This window comes from Monopterus albus, unplaced genomic scaffold (genome assembly GCF_001952655.1).
Source record: "Monopterus albus unplaced genomic scaffold, M_albus_1.0 scaffold157.1, whole genome shotgun sequence".
Lineage (NCBI taxonomy): Eukaryota > Metazoa > Chordata > Actinopteri > Synbranchiformes > Synbranchidae > Monopterus > Monopterus albus.
The window spans coordinates 729,923-748,100 of NW_018128037.1; the positions used below are offsets into that span (position 1 = coordinate 729,923).

Genomic DNA, 18,178 nt, shown 5'->3' on the forward strand with positions numbered 1-18,178 from the left:
TTGTCTAGGAATGTTTAGTGTAGCCAGGATGTCTCCTCAGGCTGTTAAATGCAAATGCAAGGTTGGTTAAGGCAGAAAGTCTGCCGTCAGGGACAAATGTTATTATGACGGTAAAAGTAACCATAATATTTGGTCTTAATGTGTAATGTTATGTCAAATTGTTTTAGATACACACCACAAAAACAACAGCCACACACATTATTTTCTTCATGTTTTGTCTACTGCTCTGCTCAGCTGCCAAGCTGGCATATCAGGTGACGTCACGGTTCGACAGCCCAGAAAGGATTAATATTGTATAGCAATGCTTGGTTCGGGGTCTTAACTTCAAAACAGTGCTGATTTATTCAAAGGATCACAGGTAAAATTAACATTACACTCTCAGGTATCTTCCACCTCCAAACTGCTCGCAGGCAGATGTAAGATGAAAGACCCTGAACCCACCAGGCCTATACATTATATCCCTTCGGTTGGGCTAGCCCCATACTACACAGAAACGTCAACCGAGACGTCTCTCTTACCAGCTTTGCAGCTGGCCATAACAGTAGTCAAAACATGAAGCAAATCAATGTGCGTGTGTGTGTCTGTTGATTAAGTGGTGTGTAGCTAAAAACATTCTCACGACCTCTAATACATGTCGTGACCTAAACATGAGAACATATTATGGCTAAGGCTACAGTTATACATGTCATAATAATAATATTAAACATCCTGTCTGCTGACAGTCATCAACTTTTCTCTCTAGTATCCTTGACCAGATGTACCCTGTAGAAACTCATGAGCATGCCTAAGCATTTAACAGTCTAACTAGACATCCTATCTCCACTAAACATTTCTAATACTGTACATAAAGTATCTATCCAATTTCTATCTGACTAAAAATATCTAACATAACTAAAGCTTATAAAGTAACTAGAGCCTATAATAATCAAATCTTACACAGTCAATAATAGATAGCATTGTTATTAGGAGTACATTTGCTTCCTGTATGAACTGTATGTAGATGATTAGGCCTAAGCTAATGTATTTCAATGCCAGCCATAACGGGGGGAATTGGAGAGCAAAATATTTTTTGAGGTGGTACCCTGTGTAAAAAGACCCACTGCTTTAGAGTTTCTGACTCTACCACACATTCCTCATCAGTAGAAGAAGTTTGCTCTGGAGTTAGGCAACTGTAGATGTTAAAATATTCCAAGATCAGAATCAGAATCAGCAGTGTAGGACTTTTTGTTGTGTTCAGACATGTTTTAAGCAGCTGATTTGTCCCAACCAGCTGCTGTTCCACCTGTAGATGTAGCAGTAAGCTAGAAAGAAATTGATGCACTGCCTGTATGTGTGGGAGCTTGTCTCTGTGTTTGTGCCAGCCCATCGTCTGACTGAAATCAGAACTCTCATATTTCCTTTCATCGCTGAAGCAGATGTATAAAGCCCTAGGATGAGTATGAATTTCTCACTCAAGCTGAATCTCTTTTGGTCACCTTGCATGTTATGTGTATTTCATAGCATCTTTCCATTGACACTAATCATGTCCGTATAATTTGCTTTACTTTCTGTCTAGACACAGTAGATGAGAACAACAAGTTAAAACTGCTGATGAGGACTGTGTGACAGCGAAAAGCTCCAGAGAAAGTAACAGTAATTTGAACTGAAACACAACCACATTGGTTTGGATGTTGACAGGTTTTGATCCGATCTGTTAATATGCTCTGGAGCAGGTTAGTCATGGAGCCTCTGTCAGAAAGATAACTGGTGTGTCTGTTTACAGCACAAAAACAGTCTCATGTCTCAGTCACTGAAAAATGCTATCTGATTTCATGCTGCAAGTATTCCCTCACAGCAGAACCCAGTAAAGTTTTGAACCTTGCTGAAGAGATGTACATGTGCAGCTTGTTTGTCCGGCAGCTCTTTGTGAAACAGCTCACTGTGTCTGCTCCTGAACTAAGGAACTAATGAAACATATTACTTAGGAACTTATTTACTTTGTCCCAGAATCTATTTACATATTTCATATGTCAATGAGATATGTATTTACAATAAAGTGCTTTGTGCTAGAATACTGTATTTACAATGATGTGATAAAGGTTTTCCTTTAAACATGCTACCAAAAAATCAAACATCATTAAAATCATGTGCAAACTGCAGTTTTTCATCTTTTACAGTGCAAGTAATGTACCACTGTTGTTCAAAAGTCTCCAGGTCTCCCATTGCTTTATAAAACACAAACTTCAGCCATAGTCTGGACTTGACACTGTGGCAGCATACTCAGATGAACTCCTGATCCACTGTATCCTCTGTTTTTCCTAGTCACATAAACAGCCACTTTAGCTTTACCCAGCATAAATTCAGTAATTGCTATTTCACTCAACTGGGCTACAGAAATGATACCAGAGACTGCATGGCACTGTACAAAATTTGTCTCTGAAATGTTGTTGGGGAAGCAATCATTTTCTTCCAGCTAGCCTTTCTTACTCTTTACATGTATCCAGTGTCCTGCAGGAGCTGTATAGATGTATAGATTTAGGTTTTTTACAGTCTGAGGTCGATCATAATCTTAAACTGAGGGCTCTTCTCAGCAGCTGTATGCTCTGTTATTTGCACTTTTGCAAAGGGTCGGTTTAACCGCCCACACCCCATATGCCATGTTCACATCTGTCCCATGTCCCCTGCAGCAGTATATCTGTTGCATAGGTTAACTCTCTATGTACACTACTGTCTGTGCTATTTGTAAGCTCAGCATTTGCAACATCATATGCCTGGCCTGTCAGTTCTCCATCCACAGTATTACTTGACAGTTCCCTGCCTACAGTGACTGTTTCCATCATGTGTTTACTTTGTGTGTGATTGTCTGTGTTCTTTGTCATGTCTTTATAGAACCCTTCAAAAAATTTTGAAAATCATCTAGTCCACCTAGACAGTGCTTTCTTCATAGGAGAAACAACTTTACCATGTCATGATAATTCACATTATTTGAACCAAAGAGTCAGTCTGACCTTTTAGCTGTGTTAGAAAGTAGGAGAATGGGGACAAAATTGTCATTCACTGTGATTTCTGTCTTTATATCTGTGTTTGTTTTTTCAGTCCAGGTAAAGAAGATCACCACAACACTGTTCATTCTGGCAGGATACTTAATGCTGCTGTTCTCACTAAATGTCTCTCACTGCTAGACCGAAGTCTTCTACAGAACACAAAACTATACATTTCTGTAGTGACCAAATGTAGCCCGTTATATATAGATTGTACTTTTTGAGCTAGTGCTCTGAAATGTCTTCATGGACATAGTCTAAAAGGTCTCATTTCTGTGCTGTGTCCTACAATGTTTTGTAGAAACTATACATGTGGAACAAAAATCTTTGGTCTCTTTCTCATTATCACTGATTGTGATTACCACCTTGGGTGGATTACTGATGATGTCACTGATTGTGCATTCATATTAGATGTGAAAAATTATGTACAAATAAGGCTGTCTAACAGTATTCAACTTGTCTTGAGAAAGACCAGGGGCCAGATGCAGAGAACTTTGTGTAGAGTCATGACTAAAAGTGTGTGTACATACTAGGACAGAAGTATAAGCATTGTTTCATCAGTGTGTTAACTGTGGCCCATATTCGACAGTGAACAGCAGTGAATGCTCATGCTAACAAGGTAAACAAGAGCGTGGGCATCCACATCCTGATTGTCCCCCATACATGATTGATCAATGCAGCGCCTTTGCCGGATGATTTCACCATCCAGTGTGGTGGGATGAGTTTGAAAATAACACAAAAGGTCACACACAGCTTCAATTAGAAGTCTGAAACTCATGCATAGTTCATGCACAGTTTTAAGATCTGAAGAGATTCATATGGCATATTCACATGGCATAATCATAATCACATGGCAAGCTCTCTCACTTTCAGAATGCGCCTACAAGACAGTCTCATGCCATTATTGGGTGATAAGCTACTGTCTCATAGATACTGTATATACACTTAGATGTTGCATGAGCCACTTCTGTCTGTTTCAACAATACATCACATTGGCCGTCACATACCCCGGGCTGAGGCTGTGCCTCCTAATGGACGTCAGTGTACGAGGGCAAGGGCTCTATCAACACTAAAATCATCATAACTCACTGAAAATACAGCTGATTTTCCAGCTGTTTGGTTTGTTGCAAACCCGAGATGTATTTATAATGTTTGGTTAAATAAAATGCTGAATTTCATATCAAACTGCTTCATCTTTTGCAGATTGTAACAAAATATTTATATAATATAGAACATACACAATTAATTATTCAAAAGCAACAATCCTGCCACCCCTCTCCACTGTAAAATGGCTGCCATAATACATAATTACAACAAACACTGAAGTGAAAAGATTACATACAGATTTTTGGCAGGCTACACGGTTTTCTTGCAAAATGTTCATATTTTATTTCACTTTATTTACGTACAATATCTATACACAGTATGTAATGGAAGAGTTCTGCAGATTTGCATTTTAACTGTTATACATACTGTTATAAACACTGACGCCAGGTCGTTAACTTAAAACTGTTTTTTTCAGCCTTTCAGAGCTCTGCTTTGCTACACTGATTTCCTTTGTCAGTGTGTTTCTGGCCTGGTTATACAGGGACCTGTCCCCATTCGTACAGGCCTCCTCTTTGTGACAACGAAGCTGCCTGAGCTTTGCTGTGAACCAGGGCTTATTGTTATTGCATGTGCAGAAGGTCTTGGTGGGCACACACGTCTTCACAAAACCCAATGTATGATGTCACGGTGTCTGTGACTTTCTCCAGATCTGTAGCTGCAGCCTCAAAAACACTCCAGTTTGTAATGTCAAAGCAGGCCTGTAGGTCTGACCTGGCCTCCTCAGTCCATCTCTTCACTGTTCTAACTACAGGCTTTGTAGCTTTAAGTTTCTGTCTACAGGTCAGGATGAAAAAAATCCTACAGTGGTTCGACAGCCTGAGGGCTGCATGGGGAACAAAGTAATAAGCATCCTTAATCACAGTGTAGCAGTTTGGTTAAATATTGTAAAATAACTTCTTACTTGAATTGTTATTCCACATTATTTGACTCGTTTTTTAGATTACAGTATCGAAACACAGCATATAGTGTGGCTTTTTCCACTATTAAATCTGGCCAGAATGGCCAGGCAACCCTGGAAATGTGGTGGTGGTTGAGATGTATTTTAGAAGCCCCAATGCAGCATCTAGTGTACATACAGTATGTCTATGCTAGCATCTGAGAAAATCAGGTGGCGGATACACACAGGAACAAATTTATTCAAACCTTAATGTTTAGAAAATTACATTTGTTTTTTGTTTGTTTGTTTTTAGGTACAATATGTAATATATTTACTGTATTAAATCTCAAAAAGATCATGATATCTCATCAGAGATTAAATTAAAATGCTAAACTGAAATAGTGGCTTGTCTGACAATGCTACAGCCAGTATATTCTCCTTTGAAATTTCCATTCTGGAGCGGAACCTCTGTTTTTGTTTTGGACCATGTGATCCTGCCTGCTGCCTGGTTTCCTAGTACCATTTCAACACCACGAGTTGCCATATGAAACAAATCAGTAAGCAAACACAGTGTGCTGGAGACATGGAAACAAGCTAACAAACCTGAACAACTAAGATTTTACCCAATTTTCAACATTACCTACTCTCAGTCACAGACGGCCACATCTGTTTAGTGGCCACTCTTGCTTTAGCTGGTCCTATCTGCCTTCTGCCCCTCGGCACGTGACCACTTCATAACTGAGATCTGCACTGGGCTGCCACAAGGAAGAACAATAGGTTATTACTCTGAAATGAATGTGAAATAATTTAATGGTTATCTATTAAAATGGCAATATGTTATAGGGTGTGAAATGTAGTAATTCCAACTCCAGAATGTGTATTTTCAGAGAAGCTGTTGTTTGTTTTTGGGAAAACGGGCTTAGCTTTGGCTACCGTACACAGCCAGCCATGCAGCTAGCTAACATTTAGAGATTTACTGTATAAAAAAGTCTACATGGGCTGGTTTATAATTTGCAAACAATAAAAACATTGCAAGTGTATACATTAGCTGATCACCTTAGAGTGTAGGACTCCTCTCTGCTTGCTATTGTTAAAGTTTTCATTTTGCTCTTCTCTCATGCTCGTTTGTGAATATTTTAGTGCCCTCAACCTGGCAACCCACAGGAAATGAGAGACAGAGACCTGTTGGAAGAGTCAGCAGCTGGATTTGAATCGCTGATGTCACACACGTGTACCACACTTTGGCCATTCAGCTATCAGACACGGTCACATATGGTACTGTGAAGTGTTTGAATCACCTCTGTTTTCCTGAACAACACCAGATAGTAGCAAAACAAGCACTTACTCATATTGTATGTAAATGCCATTTATTACTGTAGATCAGAAGAAAACATCATAGACAGGAAGAAGAGGGAGTAGGAAAACAGAGATGAATGCGACCATGTAGAATCTTGGGTAATTGCTGATGTAGGAGGGCAGGAGGAGGAAGGTGGGTGGAAGAGCTGGAGGAGGAAAAACTGAAGAGGAAAGAGGTGGTGAAGGACGGACCACGGAGGGAGGAAGCAAACAGATGAGATGGAGTGAGAACATAAAAGGAGTGATTTTGCTGAGGAGGATGAGGATGACAAAAGAAGGGCGTGAAAGTCTGAGAGACCAACAGGCAGATTTTCTTTTGGACTTATACGGCTTAGGTGAGACATAGACTGTTAACCAGATAAAACGGTGCTGGTCATCAAAGGCGAATGTTATACCAGCATCCAAAATAGCCATATTTACAGTATATGTTTGCAAAGCAAAAAACAAACAAACAAGCAAAAAATGCTAGTATGCATGCCACCTCCATTATGGATCCAAGAGAAGGACCTATTTTGGCAGTCAAAATAAAATGGGCACTGAAAACAAAACTCGAACTGAAAAAAGGAAACATTGGCATTGAAACATTTGTATTTAAAATTATATTTTGACAGTGATGGAAAGTGATAGTACTTAAAAAGGTTGCACTGAGAAATAAATCCAATTATGTAATTTCTGTTCTTTGACAGTCAGTTTTTCAATGACAGTTCTTTTAGACTAACAAGTTTCTTTCAATGTCATTGGTTTTCAGTTTCAGTTTTCTGTCAGTTTTGGCATGGAGAGGATAAAATCTAAGGACAGCATGATTTACCTGCTATACAATAGACATGCTGCTTCCTAAGCCTCCTGCAAGGGTCCACGTTTCTGTCACATGCCTCTTTTCCTTCTTAGTCTCACACACATAAAATGCGAGGAAAGGATGCAAGGGGATGGGGAAAACATTGGTAGTAATTTTAACAAATAAAACAGGCAATACACAGGCACTCTGTCCCCACAGTTGTGGTCTTGACTGGTTTCAAAATAAAATCTAGACTCCTCTATGTTTGAGATCAAGACAAGACTGAATACAAATGCAGTTGATTCTGAGATGAGTCCAAGACCTTCAAAAAGTGGTCTTGAGACCAAGACTGATCTTGAGTATTAGAACACTACATCCTTTCTCCTATCCTTCATCTCAAGCACCCGATCACCAACTGATTTCTAATAAAGGGCCATGTCGGTCCATAAAAACCTGAAAAGATGGTCTTGTGGATCCTCGATCATGGCTCCTCCAGCAGCCTCCTCAGAGCAGATATGAGTCTTGGGACGTCCTCGACCAGAACGAGCAAGCAAGAATCGAGGAGTGAAGAACAATCAAATAAGGGCACTGGAATTTACTAGTGGATACATGAAGAAAGAATGCCCCTGTTCCTCCCCCACCTTCCACTCTGAACCTTCTGGCCGATGGACATGACCACAGAATTACAACAGTGGCTTCTCCAGATTCACCTGGAGCTCTCAAACCACAGTCTCTGACACCCATGAAAATAAGAACCAAGCTGTCCCCTGAAAAAATAAAAGGCCAACTTTTAGGTGTGTTTCTGAATTTATCTAAAAGTCACCAGTGATATGTGATCAAGCACTTGCTGGACACGATGTGAACTTTCAGATGCTGTTACAGTACCAGGTTTGATATAAAACATGGTTGGGAGTTTAGTGATAAATCTATCATTCCACTGGTCTACAAAGTCATTTTGTTTGCAGAAGGTCTTTGGAAGACATTAAGAAACGATCTGCAGGCTTCTGTAATTTACATATGAGGTCTTGACCTTTTGTCAAAGCCCTGTTTATACAATGAAACACCATGAAGGTCATCTTTGATTCTAAATCATCAATCAACCAATCAATATTTCTTGATTCAGGTGAACAAAGTCATATCAGTCAGAAATTTTCTTCTGGCAATAATTTTCTAGTGCATTTTCCATTGTGATGCACAAACCAAAATTTAAAGCAAATCTAGCCTGATCGTTTTATCACGAGAAATGGGGGACACTGTTCTTCTCCAGCAGATACTGTACAATAGCTACAGTTTTGACCGTCTTGCTTACAATATGGCTACCAATTACTGTATCTCTCCTTACTCCACTGTAGTGTCTCACATTTGACCAAAATTGTACAAAGGTAAATCTTTAATTGTTACATACCATAATTTACTACAAAATTGAAATGGTACAAAAACCATAGATTGTTCTGACAATTTTCTGCTCTCAGATGATCCTGATTAGTTGCAGAGAAACGGGCCACAGGTCATTGGTCTCTCCTTCTCCAGATCATAATTAGATGGGCTTTGAATTTATCCACTGAGACAAGGAGCACCATCAAACCTTATCCAAACTAATTTCACACATGATTACACCCATGCCCTCAGAACAATAGTGTGATGATAGGCAACTTACAGGGACTGTAGTAGGGATAGCACACATTGAATGTATGACTAGTCACTTGAAATATTTGCACACAGATAGTAGAAGCAGTTTGATGTATAAAAACAAGCTAAAAATCTCTGTGGAATCAAAGCTCTTTTTTGTCCATTGAACACACCGATGCACACATCCAGTTTACATGTAAGCATATATACAACAAATGGGGTGATTAATGTTTATAGCACAGATGTGCAAGTTGTGCTTTCAAAACAAAGAATGTACGAGTCAGATTAACACAAGAAAAGATTATAGTAGTGATTACAAAGGGGCAGATTCATTAATAATGTAGGCAGATTCATTAATAATGTAAATAGGAACAAATGCAGCTGAGTTAGTTATGTGATGTGATTGCTTAAAACCACATTTTATGGATATTTTGAAAGGAATAATACAGAGCAGCAAGTCCTCCAACCTAAACCTGGCTTAAACCTTTATTGTCCCCACCTTACAGACTAATCATGTTTTCAATCAATCAATCAAAATGTATTTATATAGCACATTTAAAAAAACAGGTTGTACCAAAGTGCTTCACAGAAATGACCATAGCAGCACATAATTAAAACATCACGCAGAAAAAGATATTGCAAGAATACATCGAAAATTGCACCACATAATTGAAAGACATCACACAAGGATAAAACCACACAATATAACAAGTAATCAAGAAAGTCCACACAATAAAATGAGACTAAAATATGACAAGTGATCAGAAAAACAAAACAAATGTGTCTCCCTTTGGTTATGATGTTGAAGCCTGAGTAAACAGGTGTGTCTTTAGCAATGTTTTAAAAGGTCCTAGATGTGATGCTGATCTAATGTTTATAGGTAAGACATTCCTGAGATAGCAGCAACCACTGAAAAAGCCTGATCACACCAGTGTTTTAACTGTAACCTGGGGACCTCCAGGAGGTGCTGGTTTGAAGGTATGATGGTGCCTGACCATAAAACTTTAAAAGCAAACAATAATAACTTAAAATGAATTCTGTAACAAACTGGGAGCCAATGTAATGAAGAAAGAATAGGAGTAATATGCTCCTGTTTGTGAGCACCTGTTAAAAGACAAGCTGCCTGTTTTTGGACAAGCTGTGACACAAAGGCTTGACTGATACCAGTATACAGGACATTACAATAATCCGTCCTTGAATTAATGAGACCAGGCGTGGCGTTTTGCGCATACCCTCGCATGGATATGGATGAGGGGTGTTGCATGTGTTCCTATTCATACTTTAATTCAAGGGTCTGCATTTCTGTCCACATATGCCAACATTTTCCATGCACTGTGGTACATGTGCAGTCCAGGCTTTCTGGTATGTTGACAGTCTGCAGCAAGACAAATTTTTGGCCTCCGTGTGCATGTCCGCACTGACCCTCATGGACATGGGAAGATGATGTAAAATTACGTAACTCGACGAATGCAGACATGTAAAGCATGGTTAGCCGTTTAGAATACAACCCATTAGACCATTCCACCAGCATGGCTACCTGACCTTTGTCATGGTAACAATCATAAACACAGCAACATGACTTCATTAGAAAAAGATCGTGGTTTTGGCTAGTGCCAGTATGCACCAATACACAGTACCAGCGGGGCACAGAACTGATGGACAGTAGGCTATGTGTAGACTGTGCACCATCCTGTGGTGCTCAATCAGCAATGATAATCCATCCGATCATCTCATATGTCATAGTTTTATGTAATGGCACCCTAAAAAACATTATCCCATGTGTCATTTTGTCAGATGAATAAATTATCACTAATTATTTCTGACATCTTTGACTCATCTGACTTGGTAAATCAGCTCCCACAGTGTCAAATTATAGGGGCATGAAACGAATCAAGGTAGTTATCACATTCAAGGCACTCAACCTTACCTGGTGTCATCATGAATAAATGCATAAATACTGTAAATAAAATGGCTACCATGAAAAGTTTGGTGGTCTAGTTAGTGAAAGAAAGAGAGAAGTGAAGGATACTCTAAGTTCTGATCCTGTATGAACTGCTGAACTATAAAATCATTTTTAAAATGTCATTATCATGAGATAATGGTATTAAAGTGGTTCAGTTTTGTGAATACACATTTCTGATGCTAACAGAATATGCTGGTTAAATAAGCATTAATGTGTGATAATGTTTGTGACAGTAGTGTATGTGAGGCAGTGGAAGATTTTCTCAAAAGAGCATTCCTACTGATTTCATTGTTTTTCTGTTTCAAGACACCTCAGATGGCATTCTAACTGTTAAAGGTCATATAATATGAAGTGACGTCTGTAGCTGATTGGCCTACTGTAGCTATTGTGTTATCTATATAGCATTAGCTGGATTGGCTTGTTAACATTTACAGTCCAGCAACCTAATTTAACTATTTTTAGCTACTGTTATCCTCCCACTTGAGTTGGGTACTTTGGTTTTTCACTAAAACAACAACTGTAAAGATACTGTGATAAATTATTCTGTACTGGAAAGATGGGATAGATGAGTTCCAGTGGTAACTAACATGCTAGCTAATATGGATAGCAAGCAAATAATTACCTGACCATTTGCCGATCGTAAACCTTGAAAATATGAATAAATTAATATACTGAAGTTGGTTTTGGGTGATTTTCTGTGACACAAGTCAGTGATGGAATCATTTAATCATGCCCACAGCTTTAAATGATATTCCAAGTGTAGAAACAGCCATATGTGCACCTCTGAGTCACTTAGGTAGGCACAGTTTATTATTATTATTATTATTATTATTATTATTCCATAAGGTCCTCAACACAATGAAGATGGCAGTGAAAAGAGACTGTTAAACATCTGTAAGGCTAAGAAGAAAAGGTGAGAAAACGCATAGGCTAAGGCTAAGAAAACAATACAAGTTAAAGTGATGAACTATAGGGAACACAAAACTCTCAAGAGAAATACAAGGAAAGAATAGAGAGACAAAAAGACTCAAAATTAGTCTGGTTAAGAACTGAACAGTAAAGACAATGTGCCTTTTGCTTTATGTATTAAAGGCATTTCTGGACAACAGCTGGGGTCAGCAGCATTTCATAAATACTAAACAAAACTCAGCAAGTCTGAGATATACTGTATTGGTTTTTAGCTTGCAAGAAAGCAAACATGTACAGTAAAGTAAGAACCTTTTGCAGCTGCCAGAGGTCATAGTGTATTTGTATTCTTTTGGTGGAGGTTATAGCAATAATTTAAGCTAACACAAAGACAGTAGACAGACCTTTTAAAAGCAGGAAAAGCAGAAGTTTACATAATAGCCTAACGCTAACAATGACTCCATTCTATTAAATGTCCCAGTAAGCCTTGTCAGTGAGAGTGCATGCACACTACCAGAGCCCAGGAAGTGCCTCATCTGAATAGAGTGCTGTCATCATTAATGTTCCGCGTCTGCTTTTCCTGTTTTTGCTAGTCAAAACATCTGCTGTGAAAAGGGTCCAGTGAGATTTCCTTAAAATATCCAAGCTTTTCACATTAGCCTTATTATTATTATTATTATTATTTGTGATTTGCTCAGTATTGTTAAGTGAAGTTGAAAGTGCTTGTTTTCTTTAAGGGCATCATTTAATCATATTATCATTTGTTATGTCAGTTACTGCCAAATAATGCCCATGCTCACAATAAAAAAATATAAAAATCACATAGACAACACCGAAGAGCATATTTTTCAACCTCAAACATACACTATAAATTATAATAAATATTTTTCAGAAGAAAGAACAAAATGAAAATCAGCACCAAGTTTGCTTTATATTTTGAACAAATAAATGTACTAAGAAATTAATCAATGCTGCCATCACTAATATCCCCCAAAGAGAGTCGTGAGTGTGTAGGTACATTAGTGAGAGCAGTGTGCCTGGTGGTTTGCTGCTAATTGCTTTATGGATGGACAGAGGGATGTTAACTTGAGCCTGAGTGCATCTGAGGCAATCAGATTTAGCTGGTTTCTGTATTTAGCCTGCATGTAAAGTACTTGGCTGAATCCCTGCTCATTGAGATAAAGGGTGAGGAAAGCAAGGAGCAGAAGCTGATAAATAGCAGTTTCCTTTTGACAAACAGTCACATGGAAAGGCTCCAGGATCCAGTCAGGGACATCCAGATTCTGAAGGTCCCTGAAGTGGTTCTCCATATCAGCTCTGATCATCCTCAAGTGCTCAGTGTACACTATCAGTTAACAGTTTGACACACTTTCCCATTGAATTGAATGAGACAGTGTCCAGGCTTTTGACTGGTAGTGTAACACAGCAGATCAGTCAACTTACTAGGCACTAGAATGCAGGTAGAGATATAGGATATTAAAAAGATATTTTAAGGCAGCATGTTTTAATTCAGAATAATTTTGAACATATAAGTAACATTTATAATGATGATCCCTGACAGACTAGTGCAGGGGTGGCCAATTCCTGTCCTCGAGGGCCACTGTCCTGCTCGTTTTCCAACTATCCCTGCCTGACCTGCTGCTGATTACCGGGCTCAGGTGTGTTCAGTCTGTCAGAAGCTGGAAGATACCATCTTAGATGAAAGTGGAGTGAGGAAAGATAAAGTGAATTGGTATCTTCCAGCTTCTGACAGACTGGCTGAACACACCTGAGCCAGGTAATCAGCAGCAGGTCAGGCAGGGATAGTTGGAAAACAAGCAGGACAGCGGCCCTCGAGGACTGTCCCAATGGGAAAAGTGTCATTCATTCAAGTAACATTTTAAATAAGGACTAAATAATATAATATTTCCTTGTCCAGCTGAGGGAAGTGGATAAACCAATGCTGGCTTATAGTCTCTCTGTACAGGTCAATCATGATGAGCAAACTGCAGATGATGGTCTGGACTAGCGTCACCCTATTTCCCTGAAAGTTGAGGGTCAAATCATTCTTTTTTTTTTCAAAAAATGTCAGCAAAGTGGAAGATGTCACGGATGCAGGACAACAGGTTCTCTTTGAGACTTAGGCCTTTGCTTCCAAGAATCTCCACAACAGCAGCAGTTGTCTGTGGAAAGCCAGTACTCTTCCGTAACAGGCATTCAAAAGTTTCATCATTTTTGCTGCCCAGCTGCCTGAGGAGCAGGTCATTCAGCACATGAGCTTTGATTTTGTTAATTGCCCTGACCACAAAATTCAGTGAACTGTAAAAGTATGTGCTGTGGGCTCTTTAATAAAAGTAGTGAGCCCAGGGTAGCTGCAAACCATAAAGGGGAGTCTGTGGCACAGGCAAGGATGTTGCTGAAAGGGATGGACGTCTCTTGCAGATACTCACCCAGTCCATTCAAAATAGTCTGCTCTCATGTATTAGTTATGAGATATTTCCCAAACTAAATCTCGGCCACTTCACTGTCAGATAGCTAGCGCACATACAGTAAGCCACCAACAAGGCGTTATTATCCTCTGCTGTTGTCTCGTCCAGCTGAGGGAAGGATCACAAATTCTTGCACTGAGCTACTCCTCAGAATCCAGTGCCCCCTCTTTCATCCTTTCTGCCATAGTGCCATTACTGAGGGGAGTTGCTCTTATTACCACTGCCTAACTGCATGATCATATTGTACTGATGTACCTGAGTCCTAAAGAAAAGCAGCAGTTGTATCTTGTTTCTTCCCTGGATCAACATGGCAGTGTACTGTACCTTAACAACTTCTGACTATATGACACATCTGGTACAGTATGTGCTATGGGCATCTACTGACAAAATGTCACAGTGCACCATGATGCACAGCGGCCTCGCCGCTGTTTACTGATGTCACATTCAGACAATTTAAATGGAAGAGAATGTTCCGGTTGTTTCCAATTTACCTTGTTCTAAGAATTTGTAAGATGAGTGAGTGTTGTAAGACAAAAGAAAAATAAAGCATAAAACAGATGTTTAAGACAGTTATCTTACTTTTCACTGGCAGATTTTTGAAATAAATACATTTTTTAGCACTGCGTTAACAGACAGTTTAAACAAAATAAGCAGAAATCTAAATAAACTAAATCATAAGTGAGAAGCTAGAACTGAGAGAACACAGGTGGGCATGTTCGAAAGAGAAGAGGTGAGGTGAGGGGGTGCTTTAAGGACTACAGATAGCATCATATAACACAAAGGTCACATGTCTGTTCCACTGCAGCTGCCAGGTCTTCATCAACAACCTTAATGAGAACATTGGGCACTTTACTTGCTCGTAGCTGTCAAAAGCCTCGGCTGTAACATCTGCAGGTGCTGAAAGGTTTCCTGATAATGCACAATATTTTCCAGGAGACAGCAGTCAGCAATCACAAGGCCAACACTCTAATGCTTTAGGCAGAGGTTTGAGTGGCAGCAGTGCAAAGGCTGTCAAATGGGAGATACCCAAGCACACTTAACGCTTCCAAACCCCCACACCCAGATTTTGCGAAAGACCGTTTGCAGGTTGTGGAGGGCCACCAGTGCATGCATTACTGCACTGCTGTGTGGGAACAGGAAGCATTGGGTGAGTGTGTGTACAGTATGTGTGCTCTGCATGTATATTGGAAGCTGCTGCTGCTGACAGTGGCAGAGACTGTGACAGAATGGCAGGTGAGGCTCTAATGAACATCTCATCTCAGGGCACAGTCTCCCTCTCTCTGTAGTATCCTCAGCTCTCAGATTGTAACTCTCTCTTCAAGATAATGAGGACAGCATTGCATGTTCAATATGCACGATAGAGTGCCCATGTGTGTGAAACAGAGGGAAGGAACATCAAAATCTGGTAGAAATTCCTTAAGGGTTGTTTTGGCTTATAACTGAGGGTTCAAATTATAAACTGCTTTATTGCTTTGTCAGTGTGTGTAATAGTTGAGTAGATCCAAGGGAACTTGCTATCCACTTCATTCACACGGTGTGACATTAACATCCCAAGAAAAGAAAGTTTTTGAGTCTTGATGGTGAGCGTGAGCAGTGACATACAGAGATGAGGACATGCTGGTGTCATTTTGGACAGTTCTTGCTTGTTAACTGGCTGTGGATCAAATTGCTGCCATTGTTGGTGTTCAGACTCTTTTAGCATCCGTTTGGATGTGCATCGGTTTTAATTATTCTTAACTCACAAGTCCTTTTTTCTTTTTAAATAATGTCTGCTTTTGGGTAGATTTTCAACAGGTCTGTATCAGTATAAATTCTCATTCACTGAGTCAACAAGTGCAAGGAATGGGTGATAATTCATGCTTTTCACATGCTGACTTTCAGTGGAGTTGAGAAAATGCATTCATATTAATAGTGTAATTTAAACTGATGTCATATTGTGTAGCACTAATGAGCAAGAAATAAAGTTTAGCTTAAATGCATGATAATAGCGTGGATGTATACCTGTTCACACTGTGGCATTATGGGGACTCAACACAATTCCAATCAACCTTAGACAACGCTTTATTTTAATGTTAGGGTTTGGTTTTAGGCTTATAATGGAATGTGTTAGGCTCATGGATTAGACGTAGTGGCTCTGTTTTAAGGTTAACCTTGCTTATATTATGAAGTCATATTTTCTGATTTGCAGTACACCGAGGTATCAGTATGCAAATACTGTAGGTTTGAGATTGATGTGATATGCCACTCTCACAGTGTATTTCTCAAAGCACTAAATAATAATCCACAGACCTCACTGACTGACTCGGTTTTCTGATGAGGGGTTAAACTAATGCCTAGGACCAAGAGCTCCACCCTGCAAGCTGGTAACACCACACCCACACTGTGAGTTATGTGTCACTTCTCAGCAGCTGGTACCGCCCCCACGTGATCACCAAGCCTAGCAACAGGGTCAACCACACCACCTCACTGAGATAAAGGTTTTTGCATTTTCCTTGTTCAGAGTTGCTCTGAGCTGTTTCCTAAATCCGTTTAAAGCTAGGACTCTTTGCCTAAGAATGTTTGTGAATGTGGGTCCAGGCTCCTTAACTCTGCCAAGGTTACTGTATAACTCAGTGGAGACTGGCGTTAACTCTGCATGCACTCTGGTTTAAAGTACCAATGAAATGGCATGTTATGAAACAGCAATTTACAAGAAGTCATTTATGTGAGTCAGGGATACATTTAAAGATTAAAAGATGTAAAGGTCCTTTTAGCAAATGATTTGAAAACCTCTGCAGCTAATTTTCTTTTGAATTACTAGACTGACTGCAGATCAACAACCTTTACAAAAGCAGGCTCATCCAATCTAATGTGCATATATGTATATTCTGAGGAAAGCACCTGTTTGCTATCCTTGGCTTTGAAGTGTTGAACAAAAGTAAGTAAGTGAGGTGATTCAGGCTAAGTCAGAATACCATTTCAGTAATGTGAACTGAAACAGGTGTTAGTCCCAACAAAACTGGTATGTTCAACGGTCTCATGCTTGTAAATAAGTCTTATCTGTAAATAAGTAATGCAGATCGTTTTCTGTGTGAGTTTATTGTGGGTGACTCGGGTAGTTCTACCTAGTGCCCGGGCTCCTTTCCCACACTCAATACAGACAAGTGACAGAGAGATGTATTTCATGTGGCACTCTAAAGTTGTATATAGTACATGTTCAATAGTTATGTTGAAGTTAACTGTTAGATATACTTTTTATATTGTTTTTTGTTTTTTGCAGTCTTGTTGTTTAAAGGTTTAAGATAGCTGAGTTTAAGCTAATGGTATCAGCTGAAGGAGAATTCATGACTCTGCCATAGACTCTGACTTGTGTTTACTCTAACCTGCCATTGTAACATCTTATCTGCTTGAGCAGGAATTCAGCCCAGTACTTTACTGCACATGCAGTCAAAGTACAGAACCTGGCTAAATCAGCCTTATGTGCACTCAGGCTCAAGTTAACATCCCCCTGTCCATCCATAAAAAAATTAGCAGTGCATCACTAATGTACCTACACACTAAGTAATAGTGCTGGCAGCATCAATTAGTTTTTTAAGTGTATATTTACTCAAAATGTAATGCCAATTTGTAATTTGTTTGTTCTTAAAGAATAATATTTGACTTGAGGGGACTTGAGAGCCACTGGCCTCAGTAGTGAACGACATACCTTCCCTGTAATCCCGTTGCTATCCCATTGCCAAGCTGCAGTGGCAGCTGCAGGGAGATGTAATGTAAAGCTTTTTCAGACTTCTGAAAGAAAAGAGTTATTTCTTTAGGCAGAATTACAACTTAGGGCCCCAGGGGTGGCTAATTCCAGTCATCGAGGGCCGCTGTCCTGCTTGTTTTCCAACTATCCCTGACTGACCTGTTGCTGATTACCTGGCTCAGGTGTGTTCAGCCAGTCAGAAGCTGGAAGATACCATCTTAGATGAAAGTGGAGTGAGGAAAGATAAAGTGAATTGGTATCTTCCAGCTTCTGACAGACTGGCTGAACACACCTGAGCCAGGTAATCAGCAGCAGGGCAGGCAGGGGTAGTTGGAAAACAAGCAGGGCAGCGG

General features: G+C 39.6%; 1 protein-coding gene across 1 annotated transcript in view; it reads left to right on the plus strand.

The window, feature by feature from the left end:
* Window positions 1-18,178, plus strand: part of oprl1 (opiate receptor-like 1) — a 205,352-nt gene that overhangs the window by 82,320 nt on the left and 104,854 nt on the right. The gene's annotated exons all lie outside the window — the stretch shown is intronic.